Here is a 17,650-nt window from a genome sequence, read left to right as displayed (position 1 = left end):
ATAACTTGGGAAAATAATTTTAACTGATTTTTAGGATAAATTTGGTCACAATGATAATAAAGCTAATGACATGATAATTGCCTTTGAATCCCTTTTTATGGACAAGGCCCTATGCTAAACATTTCACATGTTATTATTATTTTTTAAATCCCTTATATCTGCCTGTGTTATTGTAGTCTTATTCTCCTGTTTAATTAAGAAAACTTGCCTTAGAACATCAGTGCTCAATCCCATGGTTCCTAGCTAGTAAGTGGTAACCTCAAGAATTAAACTCAGTTGTATGTGTGATGCCAAAACTCATGTCCTTAATGACCTCATTGTATTATTATCAATACCATCTATGATTGTGAGGCTGATTATTATTGTGCTGCAGCTATGTTTGTGAGAAATCTTCTGCCTAATTAGCAAGTCGCTAATTAAAGGGTTAGTGATGATGGTAAGAAGAGTTTTAAAAAAGAACATTAGTGGCTATTCAGATTTTCTGATTTAAAAAAAAGTATAATATCATGTTCTTATAAGAGCATTCACCTTTCTTATTTATTCAGTGTTTTTAATTTTCTTAACTTTGACATAATATTTCTATCAGCTCCCCAAATACAAAAATGAACAATTGAGAACTGCCATCTCTCAATGTCTATGCTTGCATTAAGATGTGCCATAGTCACTTAAAAATGCTTATTACATGATCTGGGTAAATCATAAGCCAATGACACTATTGAGTACATGATCAATCTGAAAACTGAACTATATAGAGTTGTCACGGATGTTATACCTCTAAGGAATCTAATTTACATTCAAACTGACAGTCTAAAATCATCTAAACATTCATCCATTTGTCGGAATGAGCTTTTGTGACAGTTTTCCTTTTGTCTGTCACCTAACTTTAAATTATTTCAGATAAGCTAATAAAATAGAAATTTTGTGTAGGCCAGTTACTACTCTTTGCAGTAGTAATTATAGAAGAGTGATTTCTTTATTTTCCAGGTATTTAATATGCCAATTGTTCCTTACGTACTCAAAGTACATAAAATGAAAGGTATATAAATCTATATATTTTCTCATAATTATGTAATGAAAGCTTTCCATGCAGAAAGTTCTTTGGGCAGAAAAATACCCAGTGTGCAGAATTGGAAATGAATTCAAATTAGGAAAATATGCCTTACTTTTTTCATCAATTTTTGTCCCATTATTTATGTATTTATAAGAATACCAATATTCTAACTTGACAATCTTTACATGAACAAGGTTATTAAATAACTGCAAATTACCAAATGAAATATTCACTGATTTCAGTTTGCTGTCACTTCTTATTATATTAAAAATGCAATTTATGATCAATATTACTTCTACTCCATAGATAATTAATGTAAAATACCTTCCTAAGAATGTTTTCTTTCTGCTAGCTTGAATGTTCAACAACTTGGGCCTCTGAGTCACTCATCTGCACACTAGCCAAGAGAAACAAGAGCCTTACTGTCAATAGGCTACTGGCATAGTAGTGTTGTGTGTGTGTGTGTGTGTGTGTGTGTGTGTGTGTGTGTGTGTTGTAATCTTTAAAAGGCTGTTGACATCCTTCTCTACTATTTGGGCCACTCCTCATGAAAATCTTGCTCTATTTTGTTGCAGGTCAGACACCCCCAACCAGACTTATAGGAAGCCCTTCCAAGGAACTGTTATTGTGGTATCTAGATAGTTATTAATATTAACATAGGAATAGAGTAAAGGGGAGGCCAGACATTGTAAGCAGGGTCATATGATCAGCTTCACCAGGGAGCAGCAACTTAACACTCCCTAGGGAACCACCGGTCCATTCCCAGCATATCACTTGGGAAAGGGAAAAATTGGGGCATGGACAGTGAAGTCCACTGACATAGGGATGGTGCTTGCCTGTTAGTCTAACCTGGAAACAATAACCATTGGTTAGAATAGTGGACCCCAGTGCAAGCCCATGAAAATTTGGGAATACACATACCCAGACAAAGAGGTTCCCTCTCTCTTATTCCTCTTGCTTGGTTCCTGCTTCCTTGCACTCACTCGTGCTCCCACCATAGCTATGTGGCTAAAGAAACCTCAAAGCCCATAGCCATGCCCACCCCCATGCAATGGACTACAGCTGTAAACACAAGCTAACCTAGCCAGGTGCTGGACTGGACTATGCAGATACGGAGCAGAAGCTCTGGGCAGGGGCTTTGATTTTGTCTTTTGCTTAAGACAAAATAGGATGCTTTACATGGTGGAATTCTTGGTTCCTGCTTCCTTGCACTCACTCGTGCTCCCACGATAGCTATGTGGCTAAAGAAACCTCAAAGCCCATGGCCATGCCAACCCCATGCAATGGACTACAGCTGTGAACACAAGCTAACCTAGCCAGGTGCTGGAATGGACTATGCAGATATGGAGCAGAAGCTCTGGGCAGGGGCTTTGATTTTGTATTTTGCTTAAGACAAAATAGGACGCTTTACATGGTGGAATCGAGGGAGATGGGACCTTGGAAACTGAGGGATTTAATTCCACAGAAATAAAGCTTTCCACAATACATTATCCTCTCATGGGGCCTCAGGAAATTCTTATTCCTACAGTACCTCAAGAAGGCCACTTCCATCAGCAACAGGTGGGGACACAGAGGACAACCCCCCAGATAACAGAAACACTCCACCATTAAGCAGTCAGAGATATCTCATTATTCCCATTACTCAGGTAGCCTTTAAGGCTTCCATGCCACATACTCTACCTAAGGTCTTTCTGACCACCCATCTGAATTCTTGTCTTTCTTCAATGATGCCTTGCCTACTGAGACATCTCATTACCATCAAGCCACTGGGCAAACCTTTCTGAGCCTCATTATTATTTTCATGTTCTTCTCCTAAGAACCCCTTACTAGTATATGTCTCATCTTGGTGTATGTTAGTCATTTGTAGAAGTCCATGCCCACTTTGCCTTACTCTCAGTTTTTAATCTATTATTACTTAGTGCCTACCTTGATACTTCTTGATTCATGTCCTACTGGAGCACATTTCTCTGTCTTTCTTCTTACTCCAATTCTTTGTACTGAGCTTGCATCTTATTACTGAGCTTGGATCCCATCATCTACAATCTGGAACTTCAACTCTAACACTCAAAATTTTCTCCCAAGAACAGTCCACCTGCTTCTTAACTTAATCCTTGCTTCATTTGAGAATACCTTACTAACCTTCAAAGTACACATCCTCACACTTAGGAACATTGCCTGTCTTCCTTTCTCCCCGATACCATTTTTAGAGTCTTCCTCACCTTCAATCATGCTGCCTTGGAGCTCACATAGTCTTATTATATCACCTTTTCTCTTCTTATTGACTATGTAAAACTTCTTGTCATATTTACTTAGACAATAATGCTTAACTTCTTGCTTCATTTTTTTTTCATGCCACCTCAATTCTTTTCACCACTTTCAATGATTTTATGGTTCATAGAGAGGATACTTCCAACATAGTAGTTTTACCATCATATCTCTTCTTGAACTCCTCTCCAGAATCCCATGGCTGCTTCCTAGCTCTTATCTTTGCAAAAGATAAGAAACAAACTAGAAGAAAACTGGAAATTAAAAAAAAAAATCACATATCAGACATTCCACTGATAAAATAGAATTTTCTATCACCACATCTAATAATGCAATTCTTCAATTTGGCCAAAAATATCTGAACTTTTCCTACTCCAATTTCAATATAACCATTAGTTTCTCCTCTTTCTTACTTCTTTGACTTGTATATTATGGTTTAGCATTATAGTCATTCTTTTGCAATTATTATTAAGCATCTTACCTTTGGACTTAGCTGAGGAACCACTAAATTTGGAGTATCCTATTAATATGTACTCATAGTGATGTATTAGAGAATTATTGCTGAAAATTTACACAATGTAGAAAGCCTTTGCTTAAAAGAAGGATTAAAAAAAACTTCAATATATTCTAAATAATGTATGATATATCTGCTATAATTCTATTGTAACATTTACACAAAGACTCCTGAAATCTCTTAACATTTTCTTTTTATAACCTTTCTATGACCTGTCCTTGTTACACTTTCCTTGCTTCCTCTACATCCAATTCATAATACATCTAAAAGATTCAAATCCTGAAATAATTGTATTTCTACTCCTAAAATATATTTAGGATAAACATTCAACAAGCATTTACTTAATAAGTGAATCAATTTAATCATTCCCCACTTATTTTTATTACAAATTTCTCATTAATAGATAAAATTCTTATAAATCACAATTTCCAGAACTCATTTCTTCAATATAATCTAAGATAGGAACGGTCTGAGAAGCTTAAGTAAATTTTCAAAAACTCAACATGTTTCTTTTCTTAAACTCATTTAGCAATATTAGCAATACTTATTAAAATTCTCTTTATATACATTCCTCAAATACTGCCCAAGTTACAACCGCCTCTATAACTTCTCCCAAATCTCTCCACTTTGAAAAGTTGCAGTCACTACCCCCACCCTATGTACCTCTTTTTTTTGCCATATTATTTTCATCTTTATAACATTACTGGAGGAATTCTGTGGCAAAAAAAAGCTCACCCATATGAATTTTATAATCTATGATGTTCTCTATGTATATATCTATATATATTGCTATATACACAAATATAAATTTTGACATGTACTATCATTAAATTTCAGCAAAATATAACTTGTACGAGTCCTTTTTTATATGTTGTAGACTGATCAAAGGTGTGTGTTTGTGTATGCACACGTGCTTGCAATCACATACGCATATGAATAAATTATACCTGCTCAAATCTGTGCTATAATTTTACTTTTGGTTTGCAAAAAATTAGCCAATATGGTGTTCGATTAAGCTTGAAGATGATGTTAAAAAATATTACGTAAAATATTTTGATTCTATATAATCTGGTAATTTTTGATAAACATGTTTTGAAATCCTCTGGTGATAATTTGTCATTTTTGTCTAGTTTTGTTATATATATATTAAAAATTAGGTGTATAATAATTCATAATTGTATACCCTCTTATGATTTTTATTATTACCAAAACAAAATATTTTTATGTTTTGATAAATTGTTCTGTTTATTTTATTATCAATATTACTAGATCTATTTTTGTTAGTTCATAAAATATTAAAACTTTTACATCCTTCTGTTAAAATGATTATTATTTTATTTTATTTATGTCTCTTTTATATGATATATTTCAGTTAACTTCATTCTGAAATTCTTGCCTTTCAAATGTGGATTTTTACACATTTGTACATACTAGAATAAGCAATATGTTTGGTTTTCTTTCTAATTAAAGCTATAAGTAATTAAATAGATTTATAACATAAATTAAATATTGAATTTATGATGGTTCTCTTGTTTTCCCCATCACCATTTCTTCCCCATATACCCTCCTCCATCTCTACCAACCCTCCTCCACCCCAGCATCCTCCCCACACCCACAACCATCACACTGTTGTCTGTGTCCATTCGTTCTTTCTTTTCTTTTTTTGCTCAGTCCCTCACTCCTGCCACAAGATTTGTCTCCCTGCTCTCTATGAGCCTCTCTCCACAATGCCTGTTAGTTCAATTTGTTCATTAAATTCTATATATGAGTAAAATCATATGGTACTGGTCTTCCTCTGACTGGTTTATTTCACTTAGTAAAATTTTCTCCAGGTCCGTCTATTCTGACACAAAGGGTAAAATTTTCTTGCTTTTTATGGCCGAGTGGTATTCTATTGTTTAAATATACCATAGATATTTTATTCATTCATCTACTGATGGGCACTTGGGCTGCTTCCAAATCTTGGCTATTGTAAATAATGCTGCTATGAACATAGAGCTGCATAAATTCTTTTGAAATAATGTTTCAGGTTTCTGTTCATAAATTCCCATAAGTGGAATCGCTGATCATAAGGCAGTTCCACTTTCAATTTTTTGAGGAAACCCCATGCTGTTCTTCACAGAGGCTGCACCAGTCTGTGTTCCCATCAACAGTGCACAAGGGTACCCTTTTCTCCACGTCCTCACCAACACTATGTTGTTTGTTGTTTTATTGATGATAGCCATTCTGACAGGTGTGAGGTGATATCTCATTGTGGATTTAGTTGTCATTCCTCTGATGATTAGTAACACTGTGCTTCTTTTCATATGTCTGTTGGCCATCTGTAGGTCCCTAGTAGAGAGTGTCTATTCAAGCCCTTTGCCCATTTTTTAATTGGATTGATATTTTGTTGTTCAGTTTTATAAGTTCTTAAAAATTTTGTATATTAACCCCTTATCAGATATATCTTTGGCAAATATGTTCTCCCATTCAGCGGGTTGTCTCTTTATTTTGATGATGGTTTCTATTGCTCTGCAAAAACCTTTTGGTTTGATGTAGTCCCATTTATTTTATCTTATGTTTCCCTTACCTTAGGAGTTATATTGTATAAAATATTGCTATGAGAATGTTCAAGATTTTATTGCTTATGTTTCCTTCTGGAAATTTTATGGTTTTGAGTCTAACATTTAAGTATTTAATGGGTTTTTAATTTATTCTTGTGTGTGTGGTAAGGTGGTCTATTTTCTTTTTTTTGTATTTATTTGTCTAATTTTCCCAACACCATTTATTGAACAGACTATTGTTAGCCCATTGTATGTTTTTTGCCTCCTTTTTTTTTTACTACTAATTGACTATAAAGGCACAGGTTTATTTATGGACTCTCTATTCTGGTTCTTTTTCTTTAATGTACTTTTCCCTTCTTGTTTTTTATTGAAACATTTGTTTCCTTTAGTATTATAGAATGTATTTATATTTTTATAGGATTTCTAATTATTACCCTTAAATTGTTATCATCACAATGTATAATTTTATATCATTATGGAGAATAGAAATAAAGAAAATAATATGGCATCAACTACGCAAAGTTCTTTGCATACCTTAAGACTTTTATCATTGATGTGTTTTTTATTGATATGTTCAGTACAAATACCTTCACTACTTAACAAAAATTGCATCTTTCAAAAGTGAAATCATTTGGGTTTTCCATCCAGGCTTTTTAAAAAGTATATGTAAGCAAATATTCACACAATCTATAATCATTACTGATTTGTCAACTATTTTGTCTTATTTTCCATACATTCCTTTTTCTTAGAATCATTTTTTTATCCTTGATACAATATGCCCTTTGTAATTTTTTCCACAAGTTAATACTTTTAACAAGTGTTAACTAATTAAACTTTGAATCCATATGTGGATGAAAATATCTCCTATTAATATTATATTAATAAGCAGCTTGCTTGAAGTTCAAAATAAATTTTTCTTAGTACTTTGAATTTAGTGCTCCTTTTTCTACATCACCCAATGCTAAAGTGAAGAAGTCGCACATCAATCTGCTTCTCATTGTTTTTGCAAAGCAAGCTTTTACATTTTATTTCTTCTTTTGTTCTTTAATGTTGTCATTTTAAACTGTATTCTTTGCTCTTCATTCTATATATTTGCATTCCATATTATTACTTGAAATTCTAAATAACTAATCTCTTCTAAGAATTTTAAATGTTTATAATATTTTTCATAATCAACAATGAAATGTTTTGAATTCATGAATCCAATGACCTCTCAAATTTATGGGAAGTACAGTTTAGACTTAGTTTAAAGTTTCTTAGTTATCTGAATTATGCAGTTTCTATGTAATCATTTGGTTCTTTTTTTAAGTTCTTATTTTTCCTAGATGTATGGTGAGAATTATCTGCTCACATATGTAAATGAATTATCTTTTTTATATATAAATCTAACATGAGTTTCAAATCTTATGTGTCCTATTAAACTAACAGCTTCTTCCATAAGTTAACACTAATTTTCAGCTTTTTTTTACTATAAGGAAAATGGTATTTTCTTTAACAAGCTTCAATTTTTCCTGCATGGATATGTAAGACCCAGGTAACGTTCGCTATTTTCTGGCCTGTAATTTTTCCAGCTTTCTTCAGTCATATCCAGGTTACCATTCATAAACTTTCCAGTTATTATTTAAAGAAATGTTCTTTAAAAATAGTTCACAAATCATTTCTCCTCTGGCTCAGTGATTTTGCTTTATTCTTAGAAAATGCTAATGTTTGCCCAGAGGAAACCATTGTAGTCACAAAAGACTTTAAAAATACTAAAATGAGCTTTATTACTCATAAACAAAAAAAAATTCTAATATGTTCAACAAGATACACTCTTGTTTCTCTTGGTTTCAGACCATTAGTATTTTCCTAAAATGTTTCTTGTTGGCCTTTTGGATTATAGCCAATGGGTAGTCTGGTGCATACCTTCTGGATTGCAATTATTGCCACAGTGATTAATGCAGTATGACAAGATAAAATGCAAATCTCTGCTTACTCTGAAAATTCCTATAATTTATGTTTTTCTCAGTCAGATTCACAGATTCTTACAGACTAAAGATTTCTGTGTCAGATATTGTCTACTGATACTTAGCTCAACCCCAGCCTTCTTAAGTGCTTCCTTGATGCACTGGGAAGCAAAGATGAAATCTACAATTTTCACACTAGCTTGCTATCAGAATTCTGGTTCTGATTTCTCCAAAGGGAGGCACTTACTGAAGATCATGAAGTCAGCACAGAGAGAGAACCCATCAGACCCCTGATGGTGTGGAGTAGATTCGGCAGAGGGCTAACGGAAGGCGTGCAGAAGCTTCTGGAGGGGCGTGGCACACCACACTAGTGGTTTCAGTGTCTCAGGCGGCAGAGATCATTGGTGGCTTTCTGCAATTCCTGCAAGTCCAGAAGTAGCTCACCCTGAGTTTAACTTCCCAAGGCTTTTTAACTGCTTTTGTAATACATAAATTTGTAAAGTTCTATCCTGGAAAATACCTGTTTTTGTTTCAGAAAAGCTGACGGACATAATCACTTAGAATTATCCTGAGCTAATTACGTATTGGTTAATCAAGTGTGGCTATGATTTCCTTCCAACTGTCAGAAAGGAAGAATGAAGTGGGGGGGAAAAATAGATATTGGTTAGGTTTCTGGATAAAGAGAAGAAGAAAAAATGAATTGACTTCAATAAATTGCACCATTGGGCTGCTAAATAAATGAACATAGAAAGATTCCCTGATGTATGCAGCAAGTGCATGGATCTTGGAGAGTAACTGTTTTATTAGCATCTAAATCAACTGATAACTCCGGTTGCTGTTCTAAATATTTTATATTTACTGGAAAATATCACTTCAGCCCGAGATCTAGTATGAGCCTTTCATCTGGAATTTACTTTTATTACCTCTCTACACCAATCGTAAGCAATACTGAAAGCAGTTTGAGTTTTACCTTGCAGGGCTAAAAGTATAAATTTGCAGTATTATCTCAGGGTTACACAAACTTATCTGCTCTCTGCCAAGAGAGATTTTCAGTGTACTCCTCAGACACATTTACAAAGTATCTCACAAAACTATAGTCTTGGGCAGGATTGAGAATAAAAGAAGGCTTGGCAACAAGTCCAGACGGCCGTGAAAGCCGCTCTTCCACTTGGGACTCAAAACCCAGCATATCCAATAATACTTAAAGTTATTGTGGCAAACATAGATGATGTATTGAACCTCTGGTAAATAGTGTGAGGATAACAACATAGATCCCTAGGGCTTGGGAGTAAGTCCATATAATCTTTAGAAAATAACGGTTCTCCTTTTGAGAAATAGCTTCTAGCTTTTATTCAGCTCTGATAGAGACTGAAATCATATCCAATGAAATTCAAAATGTCTGTTAAAAATATAAATGTTGCATGAAAACCCTAGAATTACCCAATAAGAGAATAACAGCACAAACTTCTAGTCTTTGAGACCAAATTCATTTTTCTCTGATAACCACTGTCCTTTTGAGAAATAGCCCAGGAATTCCAGCCAACGCTGGTAGTCACTGTAAGCCTAATAATAGGAAATCAATAATCACATGAATTGAAATGCCCATCATGAATTGGCTGTTATATTTTCCACCAAACCATAATCTTGTTCCTATGGAGAATCAATCTATCATCAAGTGAAAATAGTAGATAAGAAATTAAGGAAAGTTTGAAAGATGGATAGAACTTGCAAGAGCTGGTGGCTCATACTGCATCATATCAACCCTTGTGATATTGTCTATCTCCCTTAATGGTCTTATGGTCTTATAAATAGTATCTTATGGGTAGTTGACTGAGAAATAAAAGGCATGTTCCTGATATATAGTTGGCCTACATGTTATACTGGCTCCAACAGTCACTGTATAGATGCAGAAATACATCCCAATCCAGAGGTGGTCCTTAAAGGCAATGAGAGATACATCTTTCCAGTGAGTAGAAATTCAAGCAGTAAATTTGGTTTCCTACTGAATCTGGGCTGAAAAATTGCTATAAGTAAAGACTGGCATGAATTTATAAGAACATATTCAGAATCTGAATAGATGATCAAAAAGAACAGGATTTAAGTATTGATAGCAAGGAGGTCAGAAGAAAAAATATTGGGATAAAATGCCAAGAATGGCTAAGATTGTGAAGATATTTGAGTTCCATAAGTATACACTCAAAAGGAGACTTTCAATAATCATCACGTGGGCAAGATGACTTATATTGTGGTGTAATTCAGTTTCCCTCTTCAGCTACTCTGTGCTTAAACAATGGACCAAGTTTTTTGTGGTTTTTTTTTTTAAATAAAGTATCTAAGCAATTATAGCAGAGAAAAATATTGTTCTGCATGTGGGAACATTTCCTGGTGGTAGACTGATTACATTGTATAAATTATATCATGGAGTAAGTTATCTGCTGACAAAGAAATAGAAATACACTGTGGATATAGAATTGCATTTCCTGTCTATCTGTGGACTACCATCTATGAACTTGTCAACTGCCTCATTCGCCATCATGGTGCTATGTACACTCCTACTTCTGATAGAGGTACAGATTTCACCATATAAGTAACATAGCAAATGTACGTAGAATTCACAGGTATTATGACATACCCCATTGGCTATAAGCACCTGGCATGGTGGTATAAGGACATGCCTTTGACAACTCAACTATTTGGCAGACAATATCCCGAGATGTGTTGCAGAATATATTGGTCTGGGAATAAAGTAGTAAAAATAAAAGTGGTTTCTCTCATGATTACACTTAACATTGTCACCCCATTTTCCCCTCAGTTTCATTCAGACAGGTCTGAGCTCTGCTGGCGTGGAGATCATGGCTCCTAAGAGGAATATTTTAGAGAGGACACAATATATTTCCATTAAATTATAAATTGAATCTGGAACTAGGCTGTTAGGTTTTTCTTTGGTTTTTGTTTGTTGTTATTGTTGTTTTATGATCTTGAACTAGCAAAAAAAGGAGGATTAGTCTACTCTGGGTGATTGATTATGATTTTAAGGGGAAATAGTTTTGCTATTTCTCAATAGGGGGTCTGGGAGGATTATGTCTGTAATCTACAGGAGGCCTCTTAGTTCTTTAATGTCTAATAGTAAAAGTTAATACAAAATTACAACAAAGCATCATAGGAAGAACCATTAAGGATTCGGTATCTCCAGGAATGAAGAGTTTTGTCATTCCAGAGGGTAAACAATTAGGCCTATTGAGCTTTTATCTAAAAGCAAAGAAAACATGCAGTGGATAGTAGCAAATCAACTATGAATTCATGACCAGTTATAGGAATAAGAAGTGTACCAGCTATACATATTTTTCCTTTGGTTATTATATATGTGTTTATATCTACATCTATGTTTTTATCATTAATTTTATTTTTGCTTTTCTCTTTCCCCCGCTAATTACTTTACACAAAGATCACTGTTAGTGGTTATTTTACGATTTTGTCTGTAGGTACAACATTATTCAGGTGGGACTGCGAATGAATGTGAGAGGCAAACATAGCTGGAGATGGTAATTGGGACTGTTCCTAGATGTCGACCTACTGAATGATTGTGGTAACTTTTTATAATCTGGGGAAGAGTAAATTTATTTGTAGATTTTTTTAAAAAAATGACCTCTTGTTAAGAAAAAAAATCACTGATAGTTTTTTGTTGTTAAATCATACTAAGTGGATGCTGTGCTAATAATTACCTATTTGCTCTCACCTTCAAACCCACCCTTTTATGTTCCATCTATGCTAGTGAGGAAGCTCTGAGAATCACATTTCTATTGTATCCATTGGATCTCTGTTAGACTCAGTCAATACAAAGTTTAGGGAGAGAAAGGAAAGATGGAAGAGGAAAAATGTATATTAACAGGTAAAAACAGCCTCCTGTCAGACTTTGATACAGACATTATTCTAAGCACTGAAGGTATAATGAAATAGGAAAGGCCCTATCCACAGGTTGACAATAATGAAAGGGAGAAGACACATATACAGGGCATTATGATACAGTGTGTTATTCAGAAGCTATGTTTTGCAAAGCTCTGGAGTTAATATAAAGCCAATCTGAAATACATGCACTTTTCTCAATGTTACACTAGTTTCTCTGCCTAGCACATTTCATTTATTCGTTTATTCACCGAATATTTATTCAGCAACCTGTATTTATCTGCAGGACTTCTGGGGATATATTGTTAGCCAAAAATATAGGAAAACTAGCCCTGCTGTCATGCAGTTACCATCTAGAGATGATGACACATAGTAAACAAGCAGAAAGATCTATAGTTACAAACGATGATATAAAAATGCTCTCAAGGAAAAATATAGGCATCTAGGGAAAAATATAATAGGAAAGGTTCATCCATTGTGCTGAGTCAGGTAAGTTTTCTCTGTTGAAGTGACACCAGAGCTGGAATTATAAATGTTAAGGGAAGTTAATTATGAAAGAAATATAAAGAAAAACACAGCCCAAGCTTGGGAAACAGCTTGTACAAAGATCCTGAGTTGAAAAGGTATTATACAACAAATACTAAGAACTGAAAGCAAGCCAACAGCAGTCTCTCTACACCTTCCTCCCTTCCTGCTATGATGTAAGCATCACCTATTAACAATTCTTAGAGTGATTTTGATGCCAATTTTCCTAGAAAATATTGCATGACAACTTAAACCTTCTTACACTACCAACACCAGTTTTACTTACCTGTTTTGTGCTCATATAACAGTAGGATATGCTCACCCCTTTCACTAAAATATGCTCATTCATTCCAATACCATTTCATGTTTATTACATCTAAATGTATTCAGTATACCATTTTTGGATATTTTCATTTTGACTCATTTTATCTAAATGTTTACTTAAAATAAAACATTATATTACAACTGCTAATTGTACACACTGATATAAGAAATAGGAGAATAATCATAAAAATAAACATTAAAATAATACAATGTTAACTACAAAAATTTTAATCAAACATCAGTAATAAATTGATGTAATGTACCCGTATGGGAAGAGTTCCTCAATGAAAAGAATAAAAGAGCTTATAATCAGTAAAGAAAATCAGTAAATGGATTTTCACATAAATGTTACTTGCTTTAAGATTTGGTTGTAGTAATATCTATGCGAGGCTAATGACTATCTGGAGAGTGCTAGCTACCATGTTTTCTGACTCAGAGTTTTGATTCTTAATTTAAAAATATCAACACAATTGTAGCACAATTATAAACTGTATTTTCAATGAAGTTCAGTCTCTATCTGAGTGATGAGAAAATGGATGAAAGCTCAGTCTCTAATATTTTCATCAGATTGTATGTCCACCTTTATTCCAAGAAAAGGGATATGTAAGTGGAGGAAAAGAATCAATGAAATATATGTGTACATATTTTAAGCATTTTATAGGTATGAGTTGTTTGAAATATATAGTTTGGAGCTGCATCCTATATTCTACTTGGTAATATTCAATTTACTATAACTGTAATAGGGTAATGATTAAATTCAAAGAACCTATTGATATCCCAGAGCCAGTCATTCTAAAATAGAAGGGATTCCCTTTCCTTATGAAAAAAGGAATCTCTAGCAATCCTATCTTTTTTGAGTCAAAAAGGCATCATGTTCTAAGAAACAAAAAGAATCCCTGTGTGATTTGGATAAAAATGGAAGATTAAAATAGGCTAAACTGAAGAAAAATAGAAATAATAGTGATATAATAATATAATAGATGTAATAGCAATAATAATAATAATGAAAATAAATTAGAAAACTATATAGAACTTGTTACATGGCAGGCATTTTCCTAAGGTGTTTTTTTTTCTTTTAATTTCTTTATTAATTAAGGTATTACATATGTGTCCTTATCCCCCATTACCCCCCCCCCCCCAACTCATGCCCTCACCACCCTGGTGTCTGTGTCCATTGGTTAGGCTTATATGCATGCACACAAGTCCTTTGGTTGATCTCTTCCCCTTACCCCCACCCTCCCCTACCTTACCTCTGAGGTTTGATGTTCTGATCGATGATTCTCTGGATCTGTTTTTGTTCATCAGTTTATGTTGTTCCTTATATTTCATAAATGAGTGAGATCATGTGGTATTTATCTTTCTCTGACTGGCTTATTTCACTTAGCATAATGCTCTTCAGTTCCATCCATGCTGTTGCAAACAGTAAGAACTCCTAAGGTTTTACATATAATAATGCATATGTCTGCAGCAGCACTCTAAAGTGGTACTATTATTGTGCCATTATTCTGATAAAGAAAGTGAGGCACAGATAGGTTGTGGTAAATGCCCAGGCCATCTAATCCATAAGTGGCCGCATTTGCATTAGAATAGATGTGGTCTAGTTACGAGACATTTGAAACCACTTGATAAACCATGGTGCTTCTCAAAACAAAAACCAGAAGGCTGAGTGTTGTGCACTTGCGACATACAGATAAGAGCCAGAGAGAGAGAAAGAGAAAGTAAAGGAGGAGGGAGAAAGAGAGAGAAAGTAGGTTAATGGATTTTTTTTTAAGTACAGGAACAGAAGACAAATAAAAAAAGAATTAAAAATTAAAGTGTGAAATTAAAAAGTAGTATAAACCTTCAATCACACAATTAGAAAGAGGAACAATCAGAATAAGTCAAATTGGTAGCAGCGAGCAAGGGCCACACTTGGCAGTAAATAGAAAGGCGATAAAGGCTAAGACATCAGGGCAAGTTGGACAATTAACATGCATGTGATCTTAATAAGACATATCAAGGTGCTCTGATGAAATAGTGGTTAAATATTTTTTTAATACTTGTGTCCTAATTTAACTTCTTAGTCAATTGGTTAAGCTTTTTGAAATAATGCATGTTATATATTTGTCACAATAGTTCCTTTGGCTATAAAGTTCAATATTAAGAATAGTGTACAAAATGTTTAAATTAATGTAATGTATTGATCATTTCCTCAACTATTCCAGGAAAGAACTAACTGTGTCATAGGTTCAAAAGAAGTATATGGTAATTTTTGTTATTATTATTTAAAAAACTCAGTCTATTAACCTCAGTATTATTTCTGTCATAGGAGATAATGACCAATTTTGCTCACATTTGGGGAAGGCAAATTTTACCACTTTTTATTTCATCTAAGCTATTTAAGTTAAGTGAAGTAAATGTTAATTTTCTCAAAAAATAAAACCTGTACACATGAATGAAAATCTATCTCTAGATTCCCTGTTTTGCCATATCAAAACTAATATTTATGAAATGATCTAAACAGAAAATTCGTCAAGCTACCAGATTGCAAATTTTTGCGAAAAAATATATATCTCATTTACTCAGTGAACAGTGTATAAATTGGACATTCACAGAGGCACAAGATCATTAACTATCCTTTCAGAAGTCAATTTTATGCTTCCTAAATTAGATCTAGAGCTAGGCTATTTTGGGACAACGGGCTGGGAATAATATACGGATTTTGTTAAATCACATTTAACACATTTTCAGCTAAATCACATTCAATTCCATAACAACCACTGAAAACAAAGATGTGTTGATAAAATGAAGTTTCAGAAAGCTTCTCTGTAGATATCACTAGTCAGTTTTTTTAAGGTTTTTTTGTTTGTTTGTTTTTTGTTGTTTGTTGTTTTTTTTACAATGAAGTTATAGGTAATTATAATTGATCAAACTTTGCCTCTGGATTTTTTTGTACAAATGATAATCAATGCAATTTTATGTAACGTGTATGTTTCTACTTCATCCACTGTATTTTGTTTTAAATTTTTTTTCTTCTGTGTTTGGGTGTAGTTTGTCTTATTTTTTTCCATGATTGGAGGAATATAAAGTTTAACAGGAAAAAGCTCTGCTTTACAAAAAAAGGCTGCTTAATTTGAATATCAGGTTTTCTTTTACCTATAGGCACAGCAGTATGATCATATTAATATTAACCCTCTTTATTCTAATAAGGAAAAAGGAAACATGATTGTTTTGCTTTTGAGTTCACACAGAAAAGCACAGAAATGGACATTCCTCATTGTAAATGATCATTTTCTTGTTTTAAAATAAGTCTATTTTAAACTACCCTAGTAAGTCCTTTGTACCTGGGCAAGAGTTTAAATTTATTTTTAGGATAGTTATAATATTATTTAAATGGAACTTGTTGAACTGCTGATTCTTGTCCCCTAATAAGGCAGTGGTTATTAGTGCAATTCCAAATTGATGTCTTTTGTAGGCACAATACTACTGACATTGTAAAGTTAATGCTTTATAATGAAAAGTGAGAAAGATAAAATTATTTTATATGTAATAATTTGTTTAAAACCATACTATAAAAGAAAACAAAGAATAAATAATTTTAATCTAGTTATAAAATGGATATTATTTTTTAACTAGAGGCCCAGTGCATGAAATTCGTGCACTGGAGGGGGTTCCTTCAGCCCAGCCTGCCCCCTCTCACAGACCGGGAGCCCTCAGGGGATGTCCTACTGATAACATAGGCCCATTCCCCATGGGGAGCAGGCCTAAGCTGCAGTCTAGCCTCCCTCTGCAGGAGGCAACCTGGCTGATCAGGGGAAGGCGCCTACCCCATCACCCTGCTGCTGCTGCCACTGCCGAATGCCACAGCTGCCAAGGTGTTTTCATCAACACGGACTCCAATCCCTTCACCACGAAAAAAATGACAACTTTCTTTAGGCATTTTCAAGATGTTTCTTTCATAGGATATGGCAATTCTTTTTTTCTTTTTTTTTTTATCCTCACCTGAGGATATTTTTCCATTGATTTTTAGAGAGTGTGGAAGAGAGAGGGAAAGACAGAAAGAAACATCAATGTGAGAGAGACACCTCTCCTCTCTGGGCCTGCGCTTGGCCACAGAGGTTGCAGGCAGGCCTGCCCTCTCCTCTGTGGGCCTGCCCTTGGCCGTAGCGGCTTGGGAAGGCCCCTCATCTCCATCTATGCTCCATGCCTCACCTGCAGATTCCTCCTGACCAGTCGTACCTGCCTGCCTGCCTGGTCGCCCCCAACTGCCCCCCCAGCCAGCCTGGTTGCTCCAAACTGCCCCACCCTACCAACCTGGTTGCCCTTAACTGCCCCCCACTGCCAGTCAGGTCACCCCTAACTGGCCCCTCCCTTCAGGCCTGGTCACTCTTCACTGCCCCCCTGCCAGCCTGGTCACCCATAACTGCCCCCCCGCTGCTGGCCAGGTGGCCCCAAACTGGCCTCTCCCTGCCAGCCTGGTTGCTCCTAACTGCACCCCCCATGCCAGCCTGGTCATCCCTTACTAGCCCCCCTGCCCGCCTTGTCATCCCCAACTGTCCTGTCCCCTCTGCCCACCTGGTCATCCCCAATTGCCCCCCCC

This window comes from Myotis brandtii, unplaced genomic scaffold (assembly GCF_000412655.1).
Source record: "Myotis brandtii unplaced genomic scaffold, ASM41265v1 scaffold42, whole genome shotgun sequence".
NCBI lineage: Eukaryota > Metazoa > Chordata > Mammalia > Chiroptera > Vespertilionidae > Myotis > Myotis brandtii.
This window is presented reverse-complemented; position numbering follows the sequence as displayed.